Below are 17,661 nucleotides of genomic sequence, written 5' to 3' on the forward strand. Positions count from 1 at the left end.
CATAATGTTTGCTTTGAACACGAGGAACCCCCCCCCCCCAATTCTTCTATGGATCTGTTTATAATGCAAGCCATAAAAGAACCCACCTCTCAAGTCTTTGTTTGAGTCATCAAACCTCTGTTCCAACTCAGCCACAATCTCCCCTTACCCCCTTCCTTTAAATTCCACTAACTGGAGTGTTAGTGCTCCAATGACAGGAAGCTACAATGAGAGGAAAGGGTTTTTTCCCCCTCAACTCTGGTAGTTTGCTGAGTTGCGGTGTCCCATGCTGCAAGGTTGCCTTGTTCAAGGCCCATGCCAGGCTACCACAGCAGAGGGCCCTTCCTGGCCCAGCAACTTGCTGTTGTGGCTGCACCACAAGTTGGCTTAAAGAAAGGGGAGGGAGTTTGGGAGCCTGGTGGAAAAGAGGGGGATAAACTGGATTCAGATTGGCATGGAAATAAGCTAGCTTCTTTCCTGATTTGGGGGGAATTGTTTGGCATACTTTTAAGCCCATCCAATGGTGGGGGGAAGGGTTTGCCCATCTCTACCAATATATAATGTGTATAGTGTCAACATGCATTGTGCCTCCCCTGGCTGGATCGTCACCTTGTAGTGGTGAGTGGGCTTGCATGTTCCAATGAACCCTGTGAGCGATGCCATCGGGAGTCATGTACTCCCAGCAGGGTCACTCACGGAGGTAAGGTCAAGGGAGAGGAACCAGACAAAGAATGATCCAAGAAAGTTCTCAATGGCAGAACAGGCAGAGGATAACAATGTTCCTACTGGCATTAATGAACGATTCTCAACTCTCCGGTCAAAATTTGCCAAAAACCAGCAGGCAACTATTGTAAGTGCTTATGCACCAACATTAGATACTGATGAAGACATCAAGGAAAATTTTTATAACCAGCTGGACACCATCTTATCAGAGATACCTAAGGAGGATAAAATTATCCTCTTGGGTGATTTCAGTGCAAGAGTTGGGCGTGATTTTGATTTATGGCCAGAAACCATTGGAAAAGAAGGAGTTGGCAATAGCAACCTGAATGGCATTCTACTTCTGACTAAATGTGCAGAGCATAATCTTGTTATTACAAACACACTCTTTCACCAGAAAAATAAATTTAAAACATCATGGAAGCACCCTCAGTCAAAACACTGGCATCTCCTGGATTATGTAATTGTCTGTGCCAGAGATCGTCATGATGTACTCCAAGCTAGGGCCATGATGAGTGCTGATGACTGCTGGACAGATCACCAATTAATTCGATCCACTATGGCCATTAATATTATTCCCCAACATAGGCTCCAAGGAAGAAAACCAAGGCGTAAAATGAACATCCATGCCCTTCAAGATCCTATTAAGCGAGCCTGCTTTCAAACAACTTTCAAGAAACATCTACCGACAGAACTCCCTGAAAATGTTGAGGAACACTGGATTAAACTGAAGACATCCATTATTGTGGCATGTGAACAAACTATTGGATACCAAACTAAGAAACATCAGGATTGGTTTGATGAGAAGGATAGTGAGATTGAACATACCATTGACAAGAAAAGGAAAGCCTTCCAGATATGGCAGAAAGACATTAGCTGTGCTGCTAAGAAGAAAATATATGCTAGTGCAAAGGTTAAGGTCCAAAGAAGAACTAGAGGACTTAAGAACACCTGGTGGATAAAGAAAGCTCAAGAAATCCAGCACTTTGCAGATGCTCACAATGCGTGGGACTTTTTAATGCCACAAAGGCCATCTATGGACCAACAAATTATGGTACAAATCCCTTACATTCAACGGATGGTACCAAACTTTATGAGGGAAACTTTCCATGGGAGTGGGGCCCTAAAATAAGCTAGTTGTGTGATCTTTAATCATAGGATAAGTATTACATTCACTAGGAAGAGTGCCCATAAAGACACATTAGAGAGTAAACAATTTTCAGCAAATGGTAGGTCCAAACACCATGTGCAGACCAGAGATAAAACCAAACTACTGTCTTAGTTTGGTCATGCATCCTCTGGATCACACTCTGGTCACATTCTGATCATTCACAGTGTGGTATAACATAGCATACCCCAGTGGTGGAGAACCTGGTGGCTTCCAGATATTGCTGAACTGCATCTCCCATCATCCCTGACCATTGGCTGTGCTGGCTGGGGCTGTTGGGAGTTGAAGTCTAACAATATCAGGAGGGCCACAGATACAGCATCACTGGCATATACTGATAACATACCAATTGCGGTTTCACCACCCCAGCACTTATATAACTAGTTATGTAACCCGGACCACATGACCACCAGCAAACCCTCACCTCACCCATGAATACTTAGGCCAATTACTATTTAAAAACACTTCAGAGTGAGCATATGAGACAGCTCACTTTCACCTGAGGGAAAGGCTCCATGCCACTCAGAACAACATCCTTCACCCCTGACTCTGGATAACATATGTGCCCATTAGTTGACTTGATCACCAAACTAGTGTGGTCATAAAGTAGCATTATATTGCTTATCTTGATTATCTGTATGTGTGCTAGATTTATAGAGTAAGGACTTGTGTTTTGAAAGCCTTTGCTTTTGTGTGTGTGTGTTTAGTAGGGATGGGATCCATTGGCTGATGGCTGATGGCAATTCGAAAGCATTCCATCAACAGGCTGGTATCATAACAGGCTGGTATCAATTTGAGTTCATTCTTTATCCTCTAGCAGCTGGTTTTAATGATCTGTTTTTCCTTGCAAAAAATATTGATAGTAATATCAATATTTTGAAAGGAAATGTTGATATTTTGAAAGGAAATATTGATAAATGGAAGGAAATATTGATAAAATTATCAATATTGACATTTTAGATGCTTTTTTTTTTAAAAAATCCACTTTTGAAAATCGCCATGTAAAATCGCTACATAAAAATCCGATATGTAATGATGGCGAATAAGCAAATTAATGGAAAATTCAGTAACAAATCAGAATTGGGTGGAAATCTAGCACATCCCTAGTATGTAGTATTAGTTTAGAAATGTGTATTAATAAAGCATTAAAAAGACAGTTTTTTTGTGTCAACTAAGGTATCTCTTGGATTAGCTAATGTCAGGCCCAGGATGCGACTCAGGAAACAGACCAGAGGTTGTAGTTAATTCGTGTTTTATTAGGGTAATGTCCAAACAAAGACTGCGCTTTCTCATGAAGCAATACAGGGATACAGGTCCTGCGACATTGGGAGAAAGTTGACAGAGCAAGGGGCTGCTTCCCGCCTGTTCTTTAAGAAGGGGCTAAACAGGCGCGCAACCTTTCGCTCCTCCTTAACTCCCCCTCAGGTACTGCCCGCCTTCCCCCCCTTCTCTCCTGTCTTTTCAACCATCTGCGTGTGCGTGGTGAGGGGGGAGGCATCACCTCCTCCTCTTCTGAAGTGTCCGATTCCACTATGGGTGATAAAGAAGAAGCTGAGGGTAAACCATCTCTCCGCCTTTCTGCTGTGATCAGCCCTCCCTCTTGCTCTGAGCTGCGGAGAAGGGAGGGCCTGGGAATGTCTGGGGGGGATTCTAAAACTTCAAGGCTCTCAGGTTCCCCGTTGCTAGGCGACCCTATCTCTGGCATGTCCTCTGTTTCGGCTTCGCTCCACAGAGGGTAAGTTCCTCCCTCCTCCCTCTGACAGCCATCTGAATCCTCTCCTTCCAACCCCCCAGGAGCCCAGCTCATCCTCCCGACACCATTCCCCTTCTCAAGCTGTGCCCCCCTCCCCCTGTCTGGCTTGGGGTGGTGAGGAAAACGTTGATGGAAAGGTTTTACTAACTCTGGAGCATGCACATCATCTGCATTTTCCCATGATCTGTCAGCCACTCCATAGCCCTTCCAGTGAATCAAATACTGGAGCTTGTGGTGTCTGATCCTGGAATCTAAGATCTCCTCAACTTCAAACTCAAGCTGCTCATTTATCAGGAGTGGAGCTCCGGGAGGCTCCTCCGGCCGCAGCTCACTGGGAGGGGCAGCTTTCGTCAAGAGGGATCGATGAAACACAGGATGTATTTTAAACGTGTCAGGTAGCTTCAGCCAGTACGCCACGGGATTAATTTGAGTTTCTATTTCAAAAGGACCCACCCTTTTGTCTTGTAATTTTCTACATTTGCCCGGGTGGACAGCCATACCTGGTCTCCTGGTTGAAGGGGGGGCCCTCCTTCCTGTGCAGGTCAGCAACTCGCTTGTACTCTGTTTTGGCTTCGTTTAACTGCTGTTTCAGTGTTTGTTGCACCGCTTGCAATTCTTTTAGGAAGTCCTCAGCTGCCGTCACCAGCATTCCTTCTGAGCTGCTTGGAAAGACTTTAGGATGGAATCCATAATTCGCGAAGAATGGGGTTTGTTGAGTGCTGGAGTGTAGAGAATTGTTGTAGGCGAACTCTGCAAAATGCAAATAAGATACCCAGTCAGTCTGTTGATAGGACACATAACTTCTTAGATATCTTTCCAAAATGGCATTCAAGCGTTCCGTTTGCCCATCTGTCTGGTGGTGATGGGCGGAGGAGAGTTTTAATTCTGTCTGCAACTGTTTCCACATTGCTCTCCAAAATTTGGCTGTGAACTGAGTTCCTCGGTCTGAGACTACACTGTTTGGCAACCCATGCAGTCGGTAGACTTCTTTGATGAATAACTTGGCCGTTTCCTTAGCCTCTAAGGCCCCTGCACAAGGGAGGAAGTGCGCCATTTTGGTGAGTAGATCTACCACGACTAAAACGGCTGTCATTCCTTGGGATTTGGGTAGATCAGTTATAAAATCCATGGAGAGATCCTTCCCGGGTTCATGTGGGACAGGTAGCGGTTGTAACAGTCCTGCTGGTTTTCCTGTTTGTGTTTTTGTCCGCAGACAGACAGAGCAGGACTTTACATAGCTTTCAATATCCCTACGCAGTTTAGGCCACCAGAAGTCCTTGGCCACGTTTTGAATGGTCTTGTAAATCCCAAAGTGTCCTGCTGTGATGGAATCATGGCACTGGCGTAGGATTCTGAGCCTTAATTCTCCTTCTGGCACATATCTGGCTGTTTTGAACCATAATAGTCCATTCCTCCAGTGAAAGGTTACTTCTGAGTCTTGACTTTGTCCCGTCTCCTGCCCATATTTGAGTACGTCTGCATCTTCTTGTTGTGCCTTTTTGAGTTCCTCTTCCCACGAAAACTGGCATGATCCCAACATTAATTTCTCTGGCGGGATCACGTACTGAGGCTGGTCCTCGGATTCACTTTCTTTGTACTGTGGCTGTCTGGATAAGGCATCAGCTCTCTGGTTTTTGGCTTGGGCTTGGTAAGTGATCTTGAAGTTAAACCTGGTGAAGAACTGGGACCATCTTATTTGTCTCTGGTTCAGCTTTCTGGCAGTTTGGAGGCTTTCCAGGTTCTTGTGGTCGGAGCGCACTTCGATCTGATGAGGGGCCCCCTCTAGGTATTGTCTCCAGTTTTCAAAAGAGTCCTTGATGGCCAGCAGCTCCTTCTCCCAAACTGTGTAATTCTTCTCTGTAGGCTTTAACTTCCGAGAGAAGTACGCACAGGGGTGCAGCTCCTTTCCTTCTTGGTCTAATTGCAGAAGGATCCCCCCGATAGCAAAATCTGAAGCATCTGCTTCCATGATGAAAGGGCGGGTCAGGTCAGCAAAGTGCAGAATGGGCTCGGAAGCGAACCTTCTCTTCAGCTCCTCAAAGGCCTGGGTGGCATCCTCTGTCCATTGAAACTTCTTCTTTCCCCTTAAGCAGTCAGTCAGAGGAGCTGTCAATTTGGAAAACCCTGGAATGAACTTTCTGTAATAATTGGCAAACCCCAAAAACCGTTGTACATCCTTTTTGGTGACAGGTTGGCCCCAGTCCAATATACAGCTTACTTTCCCTGGGTCCATCTCCACGCCTTCCACTGAGATTCGATATCCAAGGAAGTCTAGAGACTTGAGGTCAAATCCACATTTCTCTAATTTAGCATACAGGTGATTTTCTCTCAGTCTCTTCAACACTGTCTTCACATGCTGGTCGTGGTCTTCCTGGTTCTTTGAGAACACCAGGATATCATCTAAGTAACAGATTACATATGTGTCCAACAAGTCTCTAAACACGTCGTTCATGAATTTTTGAAAAATTCCTGGCCTTCCACAAAGTCCGAACGGCATGACCAGGTATTCATACTGTCCGTAAGCGGTCAAGAACCCTGTTTTCCATTCATCTCCCTGCTTCATCCTGATCAGATTGTACGCTCCTCTCAAATCCAACTTCGTGAAGATTTTTGCAGAGCGCAGTCGGTCCAACAACTCTGAGATCAGGGGCAGCGGGTAGCTGTTGGGGATGGTGATCTGGTTCAATGCGCGATAGTCGTTACAGGGTCTGAGTTCCCCCCCTTCTTTTTCACAAACAATAGTGGCGCTCCAGCAGGGGATTGTGAGGGGCGTATGAATCCTCGCCTCAGGTTTTTATCCAGGAATTCCTTCAGGGCCTCCCTCTCAATCTCTGTGAGAGAGTAGATTCTCCCTGATGGAATGCTGGCTCCTGGCACTAGATCAATCGCACAGTCGTAAGGGCGGTGGGGGGGGTAAAGTCTCTGCCTCCTTTTCATCAAACACATCTTTGAATTCTTCATACTTTGGCGGCAGGGTCACTTGCTCGATCTCTTGCACTGCCCCCACTAAGGTGTTCTTGATTCCTTCAGGTTGACAGTTCTCCTGGCAATACTGTGAGGTGAAGCACACCACCGCCTCCTTCCAACTTATTGTGGGTTCATGCTTTGCTAGCCAGGGCATTCCCAGAATCACCTCAAAGTTCGAGAGATCTGACACATATAGCGAAATGAACTCTTCGTGCCCGGGGATTTGAAGTTTCACTTCCTCCGTGGCTTGTGTCACCCCTCCTGACTTCAGGGGTCTCCCATCGATAGTCTCCACAGCTAGGGGAGCGTTCAGTTTCCACCGGGAAATTCCATGACGCTTGACTAACTTTGCATCAATAAAATTTGTGGAGGCTCCACTGTCAATTAAGGCAGTGGAATTAAACACCACTCCTCTGGAAGTTGTAATCCGAATAGGCAAGACCAACACCCCCTTTGAGGGAGGTTGGATCGTTGGGGGGCCTTTATACAACGCTGCCCCCAGTCCACCGGCCTGCACGTGGACTGGGTGTTCTAGTTTCCCGACGGCTCAGCTTTCCCCCCTTTTAGTCCACAGTCTCTGGCCACGTGGCCCGGCTTTGAACAATAAAAGCATAAACGTTCTCGGTGGCCTCTTTCCTTTTCTTCTTCTGACAGTCTTGGCCTAGCCCCTCCCTGTCCCTCAGCTGCATTACCTGCCATTCCTGCAGAGGGAAAGGTCTTGCTGCAAGATGCTGAGGCTGAGTATCTCGGGACCTCCTGCTTCCTTTCCAGGCACCTTCCTTCTATCCGGTGATCTATCTGTAGGCATAGCCGGATGAGCCCTGGTAGGTCAGCGGGGGGGGAGGTCCTGGCCAACTCATCCAGGATTTCAGCATTTAATCCACTCCGGTACATAAACATCAGGGCGGCGTCATTGTAACCCGTTTCCTGGGACAGAATTTTAAAAGCGTTAGTGTACTCGGAAACGGTCCCTTTAGCTTGCTTCAGAGCGCCTAGTTGCCGCGCTACTGTTTCAGCTCTTTGCGGGTCTTGGAACATCTCGGTCATCTCCTGTATAAATCCTCTGTACCTTCTTAAGACAGTATCTTTTCTCACGAGATACGGAGTCACCCATTTTGCAGCTTCTCCCTCCAGAAGGCTAATCACGAAGGCCACTTTAGCCCCATCGTCTGGAAACTCCATGTGCCTGACATCCAGATATAACTCACATTGAGACACGAAAGTTGCCAACTGATCACTTTGTCCCGCGTATTTTGGGGGCAATCCAATGGGAACCTTTACTGCGGCAGCTGGAGGGGCTGTTTGCATCTGGTCTATCGTGACCTTCAAGGTTTGATTATCCGTCTTCAGCGCCTTGACTGCTGCTAGCAGGGCTTGGACATCCGTCTGCAATTCAGCTACCTTAGTCCTCAAGAGTTTCACTTCTTCCGTCTCAGAAGTGGGGTTCGTCCCCCCCGCTGCTCCCTTTGACATCTTGTCCCAGTCAAGTGAAGAGAGCGTTGAGGGTGATTTAGGTGGCTCTGTCAAGCTGTCAGGCCCAGGATGCGACTCAGGAAACAGACCAGAGGTTGTAGTTAATTCGTGTTTTATTAGGGTAATGTCCAAACAAAGACTGCGCTTTCTCATGAAGCAATACAAGGATACAGGTCCTGCGACATTGGGAGAAAGTTGACAGAGCAAGGGGCTGCTTCCCGCCTGTTCTTTAAGAAGGGGCTAAACGGGCGCGCAACCTTTCACTCCTCCTTAACTCCCCCTCAGGTACTGCCCGCCTTCCCCCCCTTCTCTCCTGTCTTTTCAACCGTCTGCGTGTGCGTGATGAGGGGGGAGGCATCACCTCCTCCTCTTCTGAAGTGTCCGATTCCACTATGGGTGATAAAGGAGAAGCTGAGGGTAAACCATCTCTCCGCCTTTCTGCTGTGATCAGCCCTCCCTCTTGCTCTGAGCTGCGGAGAAGGGAGGGCCTGGGAATGTCTGGGGGGGATTCTAAAACTTCAAGGCTCTCAGGTTTCCCATTGCTAGGCAACCCTATCTCTGGCATGTCCTCTGTTTCAGCTTCGCTCCACAGAGGGTAAGTTCCTCCCTCCTCCCTCTGCCAGCCATCTGAATCCTCTCCTTCCAACCCCCCAGGAGCCCAGCTCATCCTCCCGACAGCTAAAAAGAACTCACCCCTGTACTGGGTAACAGTAAAAGTACCATAAGGTTTGTAATGGATCCTATGTGCCCTATTATATTATTCACTGCAGAATCATGACATATTTTTCACTTACTATAAAAATATACACTATTTTCAAACGACACAATGCAAACAATTCCAATTGAAAAAATAGGCACATACCTAGTAATGCAGGAAGCTGCTGCCTATTTAGTCAGATCATTGGTTTATGTAGCATTGGTCTCTCATGGCCCTATCTGGAGATGCCAGGGTTTGAACCTGGGACCTTTTACAGACATAGCATGTGCTCTCCTACTGAGCAATTTCCCCTCCCCCTATTTCTCTCCAATTGTAATCAATGGGATTTAAATGTGCTTAACAATGACTGGATCATGCCCTTTATCTGTAAATTGCAAACAAACATATTTAGTCTTGCAAACAGTGAGAGAATATATTTGAACTGTGGCTTACTTTGTTCTTCCTATGGGCAAATGTGTACAAAGATGTCAGTCTACTTCTAGCTATGGACATCTGGTCATGTGTACCAAGTAGTGAGGATAGACATCTTTATCTGTATCAAAAGACACATCAGTTCATTCCAGACTGGATGAGCATCTCGACATGCCTCTGCATCTGCATCATCAACTGTCCGTGCAGAATATAGTTCCAAAGTGTGACTCTTCTTTGCTGCACCATGGCAAAATCAAAACAACTTTGTGCCCAATGAAGTTAGTTATACTAATGAAGTTATCTATACTGATCTGTACCTCCTATAGAAAGTGGTGGAAGCAACCAGAGGATCAGCTATCCTGGACTTGATTCTAACCAATAAAGATGATTTGGTGGATGAAGTGGCAGTTACGGGAACTCTGGGGGAAAATGACCACACCATACTTGAATTCTTGATTTTAACAGAAGCAAAAGCTGAGAGTAGCCATACGTGCACCCAGGACTTCAGGAAAGCTGATTTTAATAAACTCAGAACAATTGTAAGTACAGTTCCATGGCAAGCCACCCTAATGAGAAAAGGAGTCCAAGATGGGTGGGAGTTTCTAAAAAAGGAAATTCTAAAAGCACAATGGCAAGCAATTCCAACAAGGAAAAAGGGGGAAACAGCAGAAGAAGCCAATGTTGCTTCACAAAAAGCTTAGAGATGACCTGAAAACAAAAAAGGACACATACAGGAAGTGGAAAGAAGGCCAGGCCACAAAGGAAGAGTACAGGCAGGTATAATGGAATTGCAGAGCTTGGAAAAGTTACTTTTTTGAACTACAGCTCCCATCAGCCTAATCCAGTGGTCATGTTGCCTAGGGCTGATGGGAGCTGTAGTTCAAAAAAGTAACTTTTCCAAGCTCTGTGGAATTGCAGGGATGGTGGCAGGAAGGCTAAAGCTGAGAATGAGCTGAGGCTAGCGAGGGATGCTAAAAGCAACAAAAAAACTTTCTTCAGGTGCGTCCATAGTAAAAGACAGAGAAAAGAAATGGTGGCACAGCTACTCAATGAGGATGGCAAAATGATAACAGATGACAAAGAAAAGGCAGAAGTGCTCAATCCCTACTTTGGCTCAGTCTTCTCCCAAAAAAGGGCCTATGACCCTCCCGGGAAACATGAAGTAGAAGGGTCAGGATTGGACCTTGAGATTGATAGACAAATGGTCAAGGAATACCTAATCACTTTGAATGAGTTCAAATCTTCAGGGCCCGATAAACTGCATCCTAGAGTATTGAAGGAACTGGCTGAAGAACTCTCAGAACCGCTCTCTATTATCTTTGCGAAATCATGGAGGACCGGTGAAGTGCCGGATGACTGGAGGAGAGCTAATGTTGTCCCTATCTTCAAAAAGGGCAAGAAGGAGGAACTGGGGAACTACAGACCAGTCAGCCTAACATCAATCCCTGGAAAAATTCTGGAGCAGGTTATAAAGCAGTCAATCTGTAAGCACCTTGAAAGCAATGCAGTGATTACTAGGAGCCAACATGGATTTATGAAGAACAAATCCTGTCAAACTAATCTTATCTCATTTTTTTATCGGGTAACTTCCCTTGTAGACTGTGGGAATGCTGTGGACATAATATATCTCGACTTCAGCAAAGCTTTTGACAAAGTGCACCATGATATTCTGATTAGCAAGCTAGCTAAATGTGGGCTGGATGGAACAACTATTAGAGGGATCCACAGTTGGCTCCAGAATCGTACTCAAAGAGTGCTTATCAATAGTTCCTTCTCAAACTGAGCGGAAGGAACGAGTGGGGTACCACAGGGCTTGGTCCTGGGCCCAGTGCTCTTTAACATTTTTTATTAATGACTTGGATGAGGATGTACAAAGCATGCTTATCAAATTTGCAGATGATAGAAAATTGGGGGGCATAGCTAATACCGTGGAAGACAGAAACAAAATTCAAAGGGACCTTGATAGGCTGGAGCATTGGGCTGAAAACAACAGAATGAAATTCAACAGGGATAAATGCAAAATTCTACACTTAGGAAAAAGAAACCAAATGTACAGTTATAAGATACTTGGCTCAGCAATACGACATGTGAGAAGGATCTTGGAATTATCATTGATAACAAGCTGAATATGAGCCAACAGTGTGATATGGTTGCAAAAAAGGCAAATGCTATATTAGGCTGCATTAACAGAAGTATAATTTCCAAATTGTGTGAAGTACTAGTTCCCCTCTATTCAGCACTGGTTAGGCCTCACCTCGAATACTGCGTCCAGTTCTGGTCTCCGCACTTCAAGACAGATGTAGACAAACTGGAACAGGTTCAGAGGAGGGCAACAAGGATGACCAGGGGACTGGAAACAAAGCCCTATGAGGAGAGAATGAAAGAACTGGGTATGTTTAGCCAGGAGAAGAGAAGACTAAGGGGAGATATGATAGCACTCTTCAAGTACATGAAAGGTTGTCACATAGAGGAGGGCTGGGATATCTTCTCAATCGTCCCACAGTGCAGGACACAGAATAATGGACTCAAGTTGCAGGAAGCCAGATTTCACCTGGACCTCAGGAAAAACTTCCTAACCGTTAGAGCCATACGACAATGGAACCAAATACCTAGAGAGGTAGTGGGCTCTCCGACACTGGAGGCATTCAAGAGGCAGCTGGACAGCCATCTGTTGGGAATGATTTGATTTGGATTCCTGCATTGAGCAGGGGGTTGGACTCGATGGCCTTGTAGGCCCCTTCCAACTCTCCTATTCTATGATTCTATGATGCTTTGCTTTGTGGTCTAATACTGAATCAAGGCATAGGCTGAAACAAAATTTCAAAACCATTGCATGGGCTAAAACTATATTGAAGTTTCTAAGCGCCTGGAAAAACTGGAAGCCTGCTTCAGTTTGAGGGTGTGCAGTTCCATCTGCAGGGGGGTCCCATAGAGCTGAACGGTGCCTTGTCTCCTTAATCTCCCTGACCATGTCTACACCCACTCAGCTCTGTTTCTCTCTATGATGCACGTTAACTCAGTCTCTGGACAGGAGCATGAATAACTTGCATGGCACACAGAGGAAAGGCTGGATAGGGGTGTGAGAGGCACGCACAGAACTTACATACCCTGCAATGGACCTTTGTCTGCCAGCACACATGCATGGAGGAAGGTGGGGGGGGAGAAGCAGGGTTCTGGAAACCTTGTGGAGATCTTCTGCACATGGGCATTGCACGATGTGTGGACTATGTTGGGCCTGTATTGTTGGCCATTCCTAATCTTAAAGCCAAACATTTCAACACAGTTAGAAGGTGAGCATTGCAAATGTATTAACTTTTATGGAGAAGTACATGCAGACTAAGCTCCAAAAACAATATAGTAAATTTTTGGTAGTATACCAAACTTTATTATTGCTTTTGACACATCTTCAGATGAGACAAAGTACCCATTTCTTTGCATGCTTTGCAAATCCCCTAAATCACATCAAGGTACATAATATTTCTAAAAAGCTGAATTTATAGTCCCCTTACTTTGTTCAATGAACAGCTTGTGAGGTGGTTTTCGATGAGAATCTTAGATTTCACTCTATATATTAGATGCCTGTGGTTTCTGCATACTGAGTGGCTAGACTTGCAGTTAAGCAATTGCAGCTGTAATTAATGTGACTAAGCTTTCTTGAAAAATTTATAACGATCCTTTCTCACTTTAACACATGCACACACGTTAGAGGTGTAACACAGGACAAATGGATGTGAATTCATCTTTTTCTACATAAGAGGTGGATTGTGCATGCCAGGTGTGGGGACCTTTTTCAGCTGGAGGGCCGCATTTCCTTCTGGCCAACTTTCCAAGGGCCACATGCCAGTGGTAGGTGGGGCCCAAGGCAGGGCAACGGATGTGAATTTTACCTTTGTATAGTAGGCTATATAGGAACATAGGAAGCTGCCTCGAGTCAGGCCATTGGACCATCTAGCTCAATATTTTCTACACTGACTGGCAGCAGGGTTTCAGGCAGGGAATCTCTCCCAGCCGTACCTGGAAATGCCGGGGATTGAACCAGAGACCTGCATGCAAAGCAGATGTTCTGCTGCTAAGTTACGACCCTTCCCACACACTCCCTCACCCCTATCTATCCTCCATCCAGGCAAGGAAGACATATTACCAGAGTTTAAGGGCATATTCCAACTAAGCAAAAACACTCAAGGGAAGTGCACAGTAGAGCTGGTGATAGATGCGGCCTGGGGAGAAGGTCCTGGGGAGCTAGAGAGGGCCAGACAGTGTGGCCTAGAGGGCTGCATTTGCCCCCTGGACCTGAGGTTCCCTATCTCTGGTATATATAGCTATGGCAATTCTGGTTTATTGCCATATAGCAACACCCCACATGTAAAGAAAAAGGTATAAGAGGCTCCTCTGATGAAAAAATGCCAGGCAAGTGAGGCTGAACTCCTTGCATCACACTCATCACATACATGGAGACATTTGCTGGCTGTGGCTGCCACTTGCCCTGAATAGGGGTGGAGGAGGGGACTGATTACTTGCCCATGCCCATTACTACTGGTGCAATGTGTTTGCCTGAGCACTAGAGCATAGGACAGTGATTCCTGCCCAGGGTCATAGTTTCCAGTGCTATGGAACGCCCTCCCTGATGAGATACGCCTGGCGCCTTCTTTGTTATCTTTTCGGCGCCAGGTAAAGACCTACCTCTTCGCCCAGGCATTTTAAAAATTTTAAAATTTGAATTGAAAATTGAAAATTTTTAATTATGTTTTATTGTGTTTACATCCACTTGTATTTTAACCTGTTTTATTATGCTGTACACCGCCCTGGGAGCTTATTGCTATAGGGCGGTCTAAAAATGTAATAAAATAAATAAATAAATAATAAATATGTCAACCTAATGTGCTTTACAGTATGTGCATGAGCTTAAAGCAGCGCATGTGGACTTGCAGATGATGTGGAGGGACTGCACTGACTCCTGCATTCATTTCAAACTGAGATTGTTACAAAGAAGATGAGCACTGACAAACACTCCCCCCCTCCCCATTACATTCTAGTTTCTGGGCAAAAAGAAAGAAAAATATTCCCTAACCTAATCAGCAACAAAATTCCAAATGACCGACAGCTCATTTTTATTATAATTGTATCTTTTTCATCTATTCATTTTGAAACTAGTGTATTCTCTGGACTAGTGCCAATGCCTTTAAACAAACACACCCGAATAAAGGTTAAAAAGAGCCATCTTGCCCATCCTTCAGTCTAAAGATGGAAGCATTTGCCCATTAGATCTATCCAGTCTAGAGTAACCCATCAAATAAGCAACAGCAAGTCCAGCACAAATTGTACCCACAGAACAAATAAGCCAAGTTGCCTCATGCAAGAGAGATTTTGCTCAAATTATAATTGTTTTTTTACATTTCTGTCCCACTTATCATCTGGTGCAAAGAGGCAGCCATAGCTTCTTCTCTGTTTCCTCTGGACTAGCGCTCTTTCAGTGGAGGCAAGTCCAGTAGGCCTAGGGATGGACAAACCTGCAAGTTTTTTCATTTTTCTAATCTTAAGTTCTACTCTCCACATTTCTATGTCAGTTTGAGGGTGTTTTGTTTTTTTTAAAGTCATCATGAGAATTCTTTAGCATTGTAGTGTGAACTTCTCTGAATATAAACATCTTTGTGTGCAATTTTGCCCAATATACCAATTTTTGCAAAGTAAGTTACCCTAATACAGTGCGTTTTTGTGTGCTACTTTCACATTTACTCCAGTATATGCATTTTTGTACACATTATTTGGCTGGAGAACAGCATTGCAAAATTTGGAGAAGTGCGAATTTTGAAAGATTGGCTGTGTTTTGATTCTCATATCGTTTTGGAAAGTGCAGATTAGGTAGGTTCACTGTGAACTAAGTCAAATGTCTCCTCCATCCCTAATTAGGGTGAATGGGGCACTACCCTGCCAACCTCAGTCTGCCCTCAGCCAGGCTGCACCTGCCTACTTGCTTACTTACTGCCTGCCAGCTTCCTCCTCCTCCTTAGTCTCAGTGGTGCCCTTGTAGAAGTCAGCAGGGAGGAAGGTCACATTCACACCATGCCGTTAAAGCACTGTTATTCCACTTTAAACAGCCATGGCTTCACTCAAAGAATCCTGGAAAGCGTAGCTGCTTTTTAAGATGTTTTTAAAGTTGCTTTTTAAGATGTTTCTGAGATCTTTTATTTTTACTATGTTTTTAAAGATGTTTTGTTTTAATATGTTTCAAAGTCTTTTTGCTGCCATGGGCTCCTTCTGGGAGGAAGAGCAGGATATAAATTAAATAAATTAAATAAATAGTTTATGAAGGGCGTTGAGAGTTGCTAGGAGACCCTATTCCCTTCATAGAGCTACAGTTCCTAGAGTGGCTTGACAGTCAATCCCTCGTCCCAGAGAACTCTGGGAATTGTAGCTCTGTGAGGGATATAAGAGTCTCCTAACAACTCTCAGCACCCTTAACAAACTACAGCTCCCAGGATTCTTTGGGGAAGCCATCACTGTTTACAGTGGAATAATAGCAGAATAAATGTATGTTGTGAATGCAGCCAAAGATAGAGACAGAAATGGAATTAGTTGGCTCCGCCTGTCATTGGCTCTGGCTTTACCTCTGGTCACTCTGCTTTCCACTCCAACATTCCCAAAGGTTACCAGCCACCACTGCTTCACAGTGTATATCCCCCCCAAATTTTATTCTTGCAACAACCCAGTGAGGTGAGACTGAGGGATGGAGACTGTCCCAAGACCACCCAGAGAGCTTCATGGGTAGTAAAAATTTGAACTGGGGTCCTAGTCTAACACTGGCTATCTTATCATAGCCTGGGCTCCTACTGGGGAAAAGGGCAGGATATAAATGTTGTTGTTGTTGTTGTTAATAATAATAATTAATTAATTAATAATAATAATAGAAAGGATATATTTCTAGCCAGCATTTTCCATTGTTAACATACATTGCCTTGCAAAAGTAGTCAGACCCCTGACCAATGCTCTGATATTACTGAATTACAAATGGTACATTGTAATTGTGTTCTGTATATTTTATTTTGAAACACTGAAACTCAAAATCAATTATTGTAAGATGACATAGGTTTTATGTTGGGAAATGTTTGTAAGAAACAAAAAACATAGTCAGGTCTGCATTGTCCTTCAGATCCACAGCTTGACCAATGATTCTTCAACAGTGGGGTTTTTATCCTGACAGTGTAACAGCAACTTTAATGGCTCACAGGTGGAGGCCAATGGTAAGGTAACGGTGTCCTCGATAGGGCAATTTCTTTCATCTGTGTAAACTTGGAGCTTCCACAGCACAGGGGCTGAATATCTATGCAAGCAACTTGTTTCAGTTTTTTATGTTTCTTACAAACATTTCCCAACATAAAACCAATTTACAATAATTGATTTTGAGTTTCAGTGTTTCAAAATAAAATATACAAATTATAATGTACAATTTGTAATTCAATAATATGAGAGCGTTGGTCAGGGATCTGATTACTTTTGCAAGGCACTGTATATTTTTCTGAAATTGCTGCACAGCATTGATTTAACCATATTCTTCCAAATGTACTAGATCATTCTTTTTTCCTTAGCTGAACAAAACTTTGACGCTTGAAATCCAAATTGGCGCAGAGTCATGTGTCATCAAATGATGTCTGTGTAGTGGAGTTTTCACTAGAGGGTTGGCACACAGTTTGTTTGGCAGGAGAATGGAAAGAACAAACAGAATATCTAGGCAGAAGAAGTCTTGCACTGTGTACAAGGAGATGAACATTTTGACAGAAGCAGCACCTGCTCACACTTTCTCCTAAGAGCTGTTCCCATAATAACATTTTGAACGTAGCATGAACTGTCTTTTCAGAGCCAAAAGGGCTCCAAGCTGACCTGAATTCCAGCTTAGCTTCAGACTCACGATTTGCAACCATTTTTGGGAGAGCTTCCAATGACACTTTCTGTGCAGGCATGTACGCACTGAAGCATCTCAACTTGTAGCTGAAGGATGTGAGGAAGAGCAGGGAGCAACAATAGCTACTTCTGTGAGACAAGGATGATGTGTATGTTGGCAGAGATGAAGTGGATGAAAGTGGGGAAACAGCATACATTGTGGCATTTAAATCATTTCTGCAAACCATAACCTCAAGTGACGTCTCAGGGGAACATGGTGAAGGCATTTGGGGGTCAAGAGGAATCGAGTGTCAGTCACGGCTTCAGAACAAAAGAAGCCACTTGCCAGAGCTCCTATTCTATGTACTTTTTAAAGGCTCCACTGCAATCTTTTTAAGGACCAAGACTTAAAACAAAAACAACCAGTTTGGGGGCATGAAGCTGATTAAAATGAGTAAATTGCTCTCTTGCAAAGAGCTGGAATGCCAACAGGTGAGGAAGAGTGTAGAAGGATAATGCTGCTGCTCCTTCTGGAAAAAAAACTTCTCCTCCCTGTTAGCTGAATGACATCATCTTGATGGTATCGGATATGAAGTT

Source organism: Rhineura floridana, chromosome 2 (assembly GCF_030035675.1).
Source record: "Rhineura floridana isolate rRhiFlo1 chromosome 2, rRhiFlo1.hap2, whole genome shotgun sequence".
Lineage (NCBI taxonomy): Eukaryota > Metazoa > Chordata > Lepidosauria > Squamata > Rhineuridae > Rhineura > Rhineura floridana.